The following is a 12629-nucleotide window of genomic DNA, read 5'->3' on the forward strand; positions in this document are numbered from 1 at the left end:
TGGTAGTGTGATGGTCTGGGGTTGTTTTGCTGCTTCAGGACCTGGAAGGCTTGCTGTGATAGATGGAACCATGAATTCTACTGTCTACCAAAAATCCTGAAGGAGAATGTCCGGCCATCTGTTCGTCAACTCAAGCTGAAGCGATCTTGGGTGCTGCAACAGGACAATGACCCAAAACACACCAGCAAATCCACCTCTGAATGGCTGAAGAAAAACAAAATAAAGACTTTGGAGTGGCCTATTCAAAGTCCTGACCTGAATCCAATTGAGATGCTATGGCATGACCTTAAAAAGGCGGTTCATGCTATAAAACCCTCAAATAAAGCTGAATTACAACAATTCTGCAAAGATGAGTGGGCCAAAATTCCTCCAGAGCGCCGTAAAAGACACATTGCAAGTTATCGCAAACGCTTGATTGCAGTTATTGCTGCTAAGGGTGGCCCAACCAGTTATTAGGTTCAGGGGGCAATTACTTTTTCACACAGGTCCATGTAGGTTTGGATTTTTTTCTCCTAAATAATAAAAACCATCATTTAAAAACTGCGTTTTGTGTTTACTTGTGTTATATTTGACTAATGGTTAAATGTGTTTGATAATCAGAAACATTTTGTGTGACAAACATGCAAAAGAATAAGAAATCAGGAAGGGGGCAAATAGTTTTTCACACCACTGTATATTATTCATTTGAGCAGACACTTAAATAAACTATGAAACTGTGAAATGTCCATATTCTAATTGTACTTTTAAAACCAACATTCTTTCCACATTCCGAGTGCAAATTAATAGAAAACACAAAAATCACTCGTTGAAGGATTTTAGAACGTCTGTGGTGCTTGTAGAGGATGAATTAGGTGAAGCTTGCTGTACTTTAGAGGACTCTGATGATGGTGAAGATACCACAGTAGCAGTGACATTTTAACAAGTATTGCTGTTGAAGGAGAAAATTTAGATTTAGCAATTGAACATAAGCTTGCTGCTTTCTTTTTGTGCATGCAAACTATGCTGCACGTTTCACAGAATGCAGTGCAACAGATTATTGAAAATTTAAAAGAGATCTCAGAACTTTCAGAATCCCAAACCTTAAATATTATTGTGGACACTTTGAAGAGAAATGGCTGCACTCTTGGTAACTCTGATCTTGCAAATATTGCAGACACCATTCACAAAAGCAACCCATTTTTAAAAGCTTGTGAAGGAGGAACACTTGCTACTGGTCACAAAAGAAAGGCTTATTTTAAGAAAAACTTTGCTGTAGTTGAACCAGTTTGTGTTCAACCGAATAAAAACAAGTCATTTGTTTATGTTCCCATACTGAAAGTCTTAACAACTTTGCTGGTTCAAGATGATGTTTTGGAGAACACATTGAGTACTCGAGTGGAGATACCAGGATATTATATGTCATATCTTGATGGAAAGTTTTATAAAGAAAACAAACTTCTTGGTTCCAGAGAGTTCAGAATTGCTATTTGTTTGTACATTGATGATTTTGAAGTTGCCAATCCACTTGGCACTTCACGCAAGAAACACAAGTTAACTGCAGTATACTGAATTCTTCTTAACTGGCCATCAGAATTTCGAAGCAATCTCAATACAGTTAGCACTTATAAGCAAAAGTGTGGATGTAAAAGAGTTTGGTTATGAAGCTTTTTTTTGATCCATTAGTCAAAGATTTAAAGATGCTTGAACAAGAAGGTTTGGACATCAGTAAACTTTCTGGAAACATCAGAGGGACTGTGTTTACTGTTTCTGCCGATAATCTTGCTGCACATAGTCTTGCAGGATTCCAGGAGAGTTTTAAGGTAGACAAGTTCTGTCGTTTCTGTTTAGCATCACTGAGTGACATTCAGAGCATAGATGTACGACAAGGATTATTTCAAATAAGAACACAACAGGGGCATGATGATTTAATTACTCACCTTAAAACAAACCCCAGTCTTGAGTCTGTCAGTGGTGTGAAAGCTGAATGTGTGTTCAGTAAACTTTTGACTTTTTTCCACTCTGTAACTGGGTTTCCACCTGACCTTCTTCATGATTTTCTTGAGGGTGTTGTGCCTTTTGAATTAAGTGTTTGTTTGCACAAGTTGATTAAAGATAATTATTTCACACTTGACTGCCTTAACACTATTATCCAGAATTTTCCATATGACCACTCTGATAAAGTTAATCGGCCACAAAAAATTTCACAAGCCTTCCGTTTCAAAAAAACAACTGGTGGTAATGGGCATGAGAATTGGACACTGTTAAGACTCTTATCTTTGATGATTGGTAGTTTAGTGCCGGAAAACTTGAGAAATTTTAATGGACCTGAAGGATATTGTGGAACTTGCATTTTCCAAAAAATTTTCAGAGGAAACATTGTGCTATTTGAAGTTAAAACTCACAGGACACAGACAGCTGTTTGAAGTGTTTCCAAATAAAAACTAAAACCCAAACACCATTTCATAGAGCATTATCCAAATATGATAAGATGTTTTGGCCCCTTAGTTGATCTGTGGAGCATGAGGTTTGAATCAAAGCATAGTTTTTTCAAAAGGGTAGTTTGTGATTCACGCAGTTTTAAAAACATTGTAGTTACTTTGGCAAGACAACATCAGTTATTGCTGGCATATGTTTTGAACTCGCCCAGTTTTTTTAAGCCTTTATTGCAACCTGGCAAAGTAAAGATGGTCCAAACCCAGTTCCTTGAACCAAAGCTTAAGGATATTATCAGTACAGGGAATCCAGGCCAAAACATGGTGTCTGTCACACATACTGTACGTTTGCGTGGAACTACTTACTCAAAAGGTATGGTAATATCTGTGGGTTCTTCTTCTGGTCTACCTGACTTTGCCTTCATTCAGAAAATTTTAATAATAAATGGCGAAGTTTCATTTGTTATTGAAAAACAGAGTTCATGGTACATTGAACATCTTCGGTCATATGAAATTGCAAGGTGTAACTATGGAGATGTAATTCTTGTTTGTCCAGAACAGCTGAATGACTTTTATCCTCTTACACCATACAAAATAAGAGGAAAACTTTTAATTTCTCTCAAGAGATTTATCATTTGTTATCCACTTACTGTAATTATATTGAACATCTTTTTTTTATCTTTTTTAGTAACATTTGTCACTATGCTACTTCGAGTTATTCTTGGACCTGACAATATGAAAAAAGTATCCATTCCCAACCCTTCTTGACTTGAAGACCTCAAAGAAATGCTGCCAAAAAAGCTACAGATTGAGAAAGGATTTTCAGTGCAATATGAAGATCCTGACTTTGATTATCGGCTTTGCAATCTACATAATGTGGAGGAACTTCCACCCGAAAAAGCCACTATAAGAATTTTTTGGGAACTAATGATGAGCCCAATAGAAGAACCTGACAAAGACTCATCACTTTAGATACAGCAAGTCTGGTATCTGTAGATTCCAGCCCTAGCTCATCCAGTTCTTGTCACCGTTTAAGTCAGTGGCCATCAAAATTTCTCACACCAAGTTTTTCATTTGACGTAGAGATCCGCCTCAGAAAAGGCAATGAACAATATGAGAAAGAACAAACAACTCTGAATGTGTCCCGTGATATGAAAATGGAAATATTAGACAAATTAGCAGAGCTAATGCATTCTTTCAAAGCTTACCCCACTGACAAAGAGTTTGAAAGTGTTGCAAGGGAACTTGTTTCTAAGTACCCTTGTTTGTCTGAGCCTGGACCTGAGAAGGGGTGGCAGGGAATGGAAAATGAGCCTAAAGCACAAGATGGGCAACTATCGTCAAAAATTGCGTCGCGCTGGTTGCTTTGAAGTCACGGTAAACCAAAAGAAAAACAAAGGTGTTAAAAAACCAAAGCATGCGGAGATAAACTTCCTGCCTGACCATCCACCAGGTATCAATGACGAAGTACTGGAATGTGAAAGGAGAGCCATGGTAGATGAACTTAAGAAGAAAAATTTCAACATGACCCTTCTAAATGAAAAAATGGACATTACATTCTCCATGAGACGACAAGAAATTGTTCAAGAACAACCTTTAGTGTCACTTGTAAAAGAGAAATGGCCAGGCCTCTTGTTACAGCATCAGGTAATGTCATATGTGAATTTGATTTCATTTTTTAACTCTTTCAGGGCTGATGTCGACTTTTGTCAAAAGGAGGAGTTGACGATGGTAATCAACTGTACACTGTGACAAAACCAACTTTTATGTTTTAGTTGGACTCTCGTTGCAAGGAGGAAAGTTAGCTTCATTGGTTTGATTGATTTTCTGTGCTCGTGTGAGTAGTAAGGCGCAAACAACGGCAAAAATGGCACTGACATAATGGCGAGAGATCAAAGCGAGCTCGTAAAGCAAAATACTCTGCGGACGAAGTTTTGCCTATTCTCTCTGAACTGGACTATGATTTGTCGGTCCCCGATTTTGATACAAGTGATCGAAAATGAATGTGAGGTTCCAGCTTCAGCTGACTGGTCCCCAGCTAATTGTGGTGCTGAACACGTTCATGCAGCTGACATGCCTACGGCAATGTTCGCCAGGAGGACTGCCACTTAGCAATGATAAGAGGTAGAAACCATATTGCATTTTGCAGCGACCAGTGAAGACAGCCTGGCAGCAAGCCTGCCGCACACTCTTGGCAAACTGCCAGGCACAACATGCAGCAACAGACATTTTATGTTGATTTCTGTGTGAAACCATTGCTTTTCAGAAACTATGTTTTTTGGAAAAAATATTCAGCCCTCAAAGAGTTAATATGGGATTTTATAAATATTAATGCCATTTGTAATTTCTGTATGTATGTTTCAGGTGTATGGAAAATTCGAACGAATAACAGGAATCGACCTGTATAAAACCTTCCTGTTTGCTTTGGAAACGTATGCAAATGGGCTTATTCGCTTGTTCAGAACAAAAGGAGGTGATGAAATTGGGACCCTTTTGGAAAGACTTGACCAGCAGGTGATAATCAAGTTCTGGTTAGTTAGTGCCAGTCATTTAGATAGATAGATAGATAGATAGATAGATAGATACTTTATTAATCCCAAGGGGAAATTCACATAATCCAGCAGCAGTATACTGATACAAAGAAACAATATTAAATTAAATAGTAATAAAAATAAAAAAAAAATAAAATAAAATTAATGTTAGCATTTACTCCCCCGGGTGGAATTGAAGAGTCGCATAGTGTGGGGGAGGAACGATCTCCTCAGTCTGTCAGTGGAGCAGGACAGTGACAGTATTTAATGAAATAGTTAAATGTTTTTTTTCTGTAATTATGTCTAATTATATTTTGACTAAGCTTTTAGGGTTCATGTGGATTGTAAACTTTGTTTCCTCTCAAGATTTCTACTTATTATTGTTTAAGTAGGGTGTTTTTTTTTAGTCATCCTGGTTATTGACAAATGTGTATGAGGCTGCCTTGCATTCATGTCTATTGTGTCAGTCAATTTAGTTGCATAATTCTTGTTACAGTACCTTACAGTAGACATTGTATGTAACACCATGTTGATTCCATGTGTTCAATATAAATGCTTAAATGTTTTCAAATGGACTTTCTGGATGAAGCACCAGTTCAGATACTGTATATCAGGGGTTCTCAAACTCGGTCCTGGGGGACCCCTGTGGCTGCAGGTTTTTGTTCCAACCAGATTCCTAATCAGTGACAACACCTGATAGCACTGATCTCATTTAATTAGCTGGTATTATTCATCTTTTATTCTACATTCAGAAACGCACAGCAGCGTGATTTTTACATTTATAAGAAACTTAGAAATATTTCTGTTTCTGCTATTGATTTAAATGCTTAACTCTCTTTTTATTACATTTCGCCCTTTCTCTGTGCAGTTTGCTCCTTTCATTGAATCTTAATAATGACAATTAAAAACAAGCAGAGCAGATACCCAAGCAAACAACACTCAATCGTGAAAGGCTGCAAAGTACTTTAGCGTCAGCCCCACAAAGCACTAAATAATGGATTAATTAAACAATTAGAACACCTAGAAAAGTAGAATGACAAGATGAAAATACTGTTAAAAAGAAAAAAAATACATATAACTGCTTAGTACATTTTAATATATATACATTTTTTAACAAACTTAGTTTTCTAATTTGTATATTGTTCCCAAAACAGGGAATCTGGGAAACAACAGTTCACTTAATTAGCACAGGAGTCCAATTCAAAACAGAGGCTGATTGGAACAAAAACCTGCAGCCATTGGGGGTAGTCCCCAGGACTGAATTTGAGAACCTCTGCTGTATATACATTATAAACACACACACACAAGCACTGACACACTCACACTCAGACAATTTAAGCCAATAATAATAAAATTAAGTACATTTTGTTCATAAAAATTATAGTTGCATTTTATTCATGTAAAATATATATTCAGTGTGTTCATGTGCTCCCACCCTGTTATGTGATCCTTACTTTCCATTTATGTTTTCATCCATGGGTAGACCAGGTTTCATATGTGAATTTTTTTGAACAGTGTAGAACTTCAACATCTAATTCTACATCTTTAAGAAGCGATGTTTAAACTTCCAATAATTTAGAAGCAGAAAGATTACCCAGTATACGTCTAATGGTGATTTGAAAAATGTAAAACATTAAATTAAATGGGAAGTGAGTTTCCCAAACCAATGAAAGACCGCTTAGGTCTGACTAAATTGTCCAGGTGTGAGTGTATGAGAATTGTGGGGGTCTGTCTGTGTGGCAAACTGGCACCCCATTGTGCCTCTTGTTGAGTCCTCTGTGCTCCCAGAATAAGGCTCCGGCTAACAGTGATGTTGACCAGCATAAGCGGCCACTGAAGTGTGACATAAAAAATATTTTATATGTGAAACTATTTATGCAATTAAGAAATGTATTGGCGGCACGGTGGCACAGTGGTAGCGCTGCTGCCTCGCAGTTAGGAGACCCGGGTTCGCTTCCCAGGTCCTCCCTGCGTGGAGTTTGCATGTTCTCCCCGTGTCTGCGTGGGTTTCCTGCCACAATCCAAAGACATGCAGGTTAGGTGGATTGGCGATTCTAAATTGGCCCTAGTGTGTGCTTGGTGTGTTTGTGTGTGTCCTGTGGTGGGTTGGCACCCTGCCCAGGATTGGTTCCTGCCTTGTGCCCTGTGTTGGCTGGGATTGGCTCCAGCAGACCCACGTGACCCTGTATTCGGATTCAGCGGGTTAGAAAATGGATGGAAGAAATGTATTTTCAAATATATTGAAATGTAAATATATGTTGTGATATCAATATAAGAAAGCTTGTCTCTCCTTTTTATTGTTTTATAATACCATAAATCTTTCATCTTTCCAGACTACAGACATAACTAAACACCGTAGATCAGTTGCATTGAAAGGCCTTCCACATTACCGAGAGAGCACACACCACTATTGAAGACTTGTTTGGTAAGTTTTTTTTTCCCCCCAATCATCATAAAACTAACAACTGTTGTTCACAGTGGTGTATTGCAACATTTGTTTTTATATGTTTTTAAGGTAACTAAGTCAAAGGAATTGGACACTCAAGGTGAGAAAATCATGATGATTGAAATGGTCAGATATGAAAACGATTCCGGGACACTAGACAGCATGGCAGTTGTGATTGAGGACACTGTTGTGGTTGAAGGACTGCCAGATTTTCCCACTGCTTTTTGTGTACTGTTTGGGTTGATTTGTACCTTAAATATGGAGTATCCCAAAGAATGGAAGTACACATTTGAGACCATTCAGAAGGTCTTTCTTAATCTTGGAGAGCAATGTTCAGCTCACACCCTGTCTTTAAAAAATAACTTGTTGCAAGTTCTAAAGCTTTAACCTGGTGTATCAATTATGTTGATATTCATTTTGCAAGGTTAGTAATTATATATAAGTAGAATCTGTTGATTGAGGGTCAATGATGTGCAAACCTTTATTAGTTTTGTCTTTTTTGCAGTTTGTAAATATTTAATGTTTTTGAATATCTTTATTTAATTTGAGATGTTTAAAATCTTTGACGTTTTATTTGTTTAGATCTTGAAAGAATGGAGTAAAACAATCTCTTCTATGGTACAAAAATATTGTCTTAGTGTCTGTTATATGGAAAATGTTTATAGTTTGTTTTATTGTGTTTAAATTGTTTTAACATGAAACTAAAAATGCTTATTAGTTGCCTCTGTTAAACAGATGATTTAATTTGCTCTTGTTGAACATTGTTCAATACTAGTAGTTTGCTTAACACTAATGTTTTTCACAAATTTTAACAGATATGTTTTTCATTGGTGTCTGTTGAGAGACAATAATAAGCAGTTTTGCTAAATAAATGCAGTTTTTCATTTATTAAATGAGCTTTTTTTAGTTAACCCATGCAAGTAATATGTTTTTGTATCACATATCAATTTAAAAAAATGCAGTAACAAATTACATAACTCTTTTTAAGTTGGGTTGTCCAACTTGTTTTTTTAAGCCCTAACACAAGTTGGGTCAATTATTTTTTTTATTTAAAGAGAACAAATTGCTAAAACGTTGTGCTAACTTAAAAAGAGTGATGAAATTAGTTGCTTGTGTGAACGATAGGGGGTGCCCTCACTCCATTGAACCCCTGTCCACGACTCCAGACACCAGGTAAAAGTCCTCAAGCTGACTTTATTTTGTCGCCACAGTGCACAACGCACACTCTCCACCACAATACTCATTAACAAACAATAAACCACAATAATACAATCCTCCAGCTCCCAGACGCGTTGCCACCCTTCCACCCAGCTCAGCTCGCCGTCTGGGAGCTCCCACAGTCCTTTTATAATCCCTGACCCAGAAGTGTTCTCAATCCCCAGTCCATGTAATCCTCAATCACTTCCGGGTCAGGTAAAAGTTCTTTTCTTCACCCCGGAAGTCCGTCGCTCTTCCTGTGACAAACCTCCGGGTCACAGGGCACGAAGAAGCCCTCGGTCCTCCCTGCAGCTCCCTCCTGTGGCCCCCACGGCATCCAGCAGGGCTTTGCATAAAAACTCCAATGTCCATGATGCCCTGCTGGTCTTCTGGGGACCTCCACGCTGCAAGTAGGGCTCCACCTGGCGGCTTGGGGGTATTGGCCGGGATAAATGGCCGGCCATCCTTCACACTTGATAATTTTAAGTTAGGGGAGTCGAGCATTTTTTACAGTGTACTAAATAAACAAATAAAGCCCGTACAGTTCTCATATTTGCTAGTGTGCTCAATGAAAAAGTAGGTATATAAAAACCTTCACTTGAAACGTATTTCTGTTTAACTGTAAGAGTATATTCGCCAAATGTTCATTTATTAATAGGATCCATTAAGTGGATAAAAAAGTAAGCATTCAGGTAAACAATTCAGTTATGGAAGATACACAAAGATTTTTGGAAATAATTTAAATTGAACAGTCATGGAGTAGCACCAGTATAATTAACATAAAATATTTCAGTTCAATGTGAAAAATAGAACCCTCTGGCTTTTCCTCCTTGACTTGGACATCATTTTTATTTTCCCGATTATGATTTCCCTGAAACGGTTTGTTTCTCTTCGAAACTCCCAGGAGGATTTGTTCAGCCCCTCTCAGATAGCTGTAAAACACATCCCTGCTTGAGAGCAGAAATCTCCAGGGACTCGCTGATGCAAACCCTGTCAGCATTTTGAAAAGTTCCCTCCAAGCTTGAACATTTTTATTATACTGAAGGTTAGCCTTCTGGTGATCCATCTTTTTAAAATGACACAAGTTTGAGGGGATACTAGAGCCGGCAAAAAGTCACTAACCTGCCAAATTTATCATCAATATTGAAAAAAGCTTGGGGGTCACAACTTTTGTATTTTGGATACTGAGAATTTACAGGCTGATATTACCTGTGCCTCCTGTCATGAAGTGTGTTTTTCATTTCACTTCTAATCAAATGCAAAATATGTGTGCCTATGTGTATATTCTTTCTTAATACTTCCACTGTAGAAGTAGGTCTTTTAGGATTTTATGGGGCTGTAAATGATTCAATCCTAATGGTTTAATGGCATAAATGTGGTTGAGTGTGTGTGTGTTTCACATAATGGATTGTGCCCCATCTACAGGGTGGTCCTGATCTAATTATGCAGATCCAGATCGTCTGGATGACTTTGATTTATGCGGGGACGATTCCGGTTCAGTGTGAGGACAATTCTTCATGTCGTCAGTTCGCACACTTCTCAATGGTCCAAGATTTTTTGGGTAATTTTCTATGTAATAAACTTAATAAGTTATAGCGTAATGAAAATTGCATAATTAGATCTGGACAACAACATTTATTTATATAACACATTTTCATACAAAAAGTAGCTCAAAGTGCTTTACATAATGAAGAAAAGAAAAAGAAAAGACAAAATAAGAAATTAAAATAAGACAACATTAGTTAACATAGAAAAGGAGTAAGGACCACCCCATATGTGAGGTAGAATGCCCAGAGGGGACTGGGCGGTCTCATGGTCTGGAATCCCTACAGATTTTATTTTTTCTCCAGCCGTCTGGAGTTTTTTTGTTTTTTCTGTCCCCCCTGGCCATTGAACCTTACTCTTATTCTATGTTAATTAATGTTGACTTATTTTGTTTTCTTATTGTGTCTTTTATTTTTCTATTCTTTATTATGTAAAGCACTTTGAGCTACTGTTTGCATGAAAATGTGCTATATAAATAAATGTCGTTGTTGTTATATGATGGGTTTCTGCTTTGCTCTGGTTGGTCCCAACATAAATTCCAACTCCACATAACCCTGCCCTGCTCACTCTTTTTCCATCTTTCAAACGATTTAGTCTATCAAAGGATTTATAATTGTGCTGACTTTCAAGCTGTGAAATGCAACTGTATAAAATCTAACGCTAATTTAATAAATATGTCTAAGCATTTTTAATTGGTTGTTTGAGGGGTGATAAGGTTGATGATTGCTGTCATTTTTGTTTTGTATTTTTGTATTGATTTTTTCTTTCATTAAAAATGAGCTTTAACAAACATTTTTCATATAATTGGCATTGTTATGGTAATAGTTAAGTTTAGAAGATAAATGATTCACTCAATATATTTCTCTTACCTTTCCATTCTATCTATAAATTCCTTTGGATTTAATGGTTTTAGCTTAAATGTGACCTCTCATTTGCCAGCATCCCTTCCAGGCTTGGCGTCTTCTGTGAATACACTACAGCAAGTATGGGCTCTGGGCACTATGGGCCTGTATTGAATAAGGTGGGTTAGGGAAATAAATACATGAATAAATACACATATTTATGTCTATATGCAATTCCAGAATGTGTATTTGTGATATTTGTTGATTGAAGGATGCTTAATCCATGACATAGAGCAGCTTCTCTATTCTGGAAACCTTGAACCTGCAGGACCATAGACCAGCATGCCAACCTGTACAGTGCAGACTGGCAGTGTAAGGATTACTTGTACAATGAGAAGTCATAGTACAGAAACAGCCCTCTGAGGAAGGAAACTCCACAGCACTTATGTTCTTAGATTTGACACCACTGACCATTTAATTTTATTAAATAGGCTGGAAAATTACATTGGGCTCTTGGATGCTGTCCTTGCCTGGTTTAGTTTTATTTATCAAATCAATTTTAGTATGTGTGGAAATGTGCTGACAGTACTCCGTCATTATACTCAGAAGTTAAATATGATGTCCCGCAAGGCTCAGTACTGGTATCTTTACTGTTTTCTCTTGACATACTTCTATAGGGAACAATCATTAGAAAATATAACATTAATTTTCACTCATATTCAGATAGCACCCAATTATAATTTTCTTTAAGACCACATGATATTTCTCCAGTGGTGTTCTTTATTAATTGTGCCAGTAAAAGGAGTGTATAGATGAGTACTACTTGTCTCTGAATGCAAGAAAAAACAGAAATGTTAGTTATTGTGGGGTAATAATAATAATAATAATAAATAATAATAATGCATGTTTATTTGTGTAGTGCTGGAATGATGCTGACAGCAACATTCTGTCACTTTCTGTTTCAGTTGGAATCACTATTAGTTCAACTACATCTGCGTGCAATTTAGGCGTTATCTTTTGACACTAGCAGGCTGTTTAAAATACACGTTACAAAACTATTCAAAATGTTTTTTCCATTTCCATAAAACTGTTGGGAAATTGAGACATTTATAAATATGCAGGATAGTAGAAAATTAATTCATGAATTTATTTCTGGTAGGATTGACTACTGCAATGTGTTAATCAGTGGCTATGCAAATCATTATTTAATTTTCTTTCAGATAATTCAAAATGCTGCTGCAAGAATCATTACAGGAACTAGAAAATACAAACACACAACTCCAGTTCTTAAATCCTTACACTGGCTCCCGGTTAAGTTTAGGGCATATTTTGAAATCCTCCCTTTAACATAAAAAGCCTTAAATGGCCAAGGTCCTGCTTACTTAGCTGAGTTTATCATTACTTACAAACCAGAGCACACATTGAGATCTCAAAATGCCCACCTACTAAACATTGAAATAATTAGCAAAACAACAGTGGGAGATCAAGGTTTTAGTTTCAGGGCCCTGAAACTGTGGCATGATCTGCCTCTGATTCTGCTAATGTAAGAAACGTCCCTTCAATCTCAGCTTTTAAATCCAGTTTGAAGAATCACAACTTTGCTCAAACATACCATGACTAGAACTGCTGATTAGCTAGCTGTGTATACTGCATCTAT

This window comes from Polypterus senegalus, chromosome 14 (assembly GCF_016835505.1).
Source record: "Polypterus senegalus isolate Bchr_013 chromosome 14, ASM1683550v1, whole genome shotgun sequence".
NCBI lineage: Eukaryota > Metazoa > Chordata > Cladistia > Polypteriformes > Polypteridae > Polypterus > Polypterus senegalus.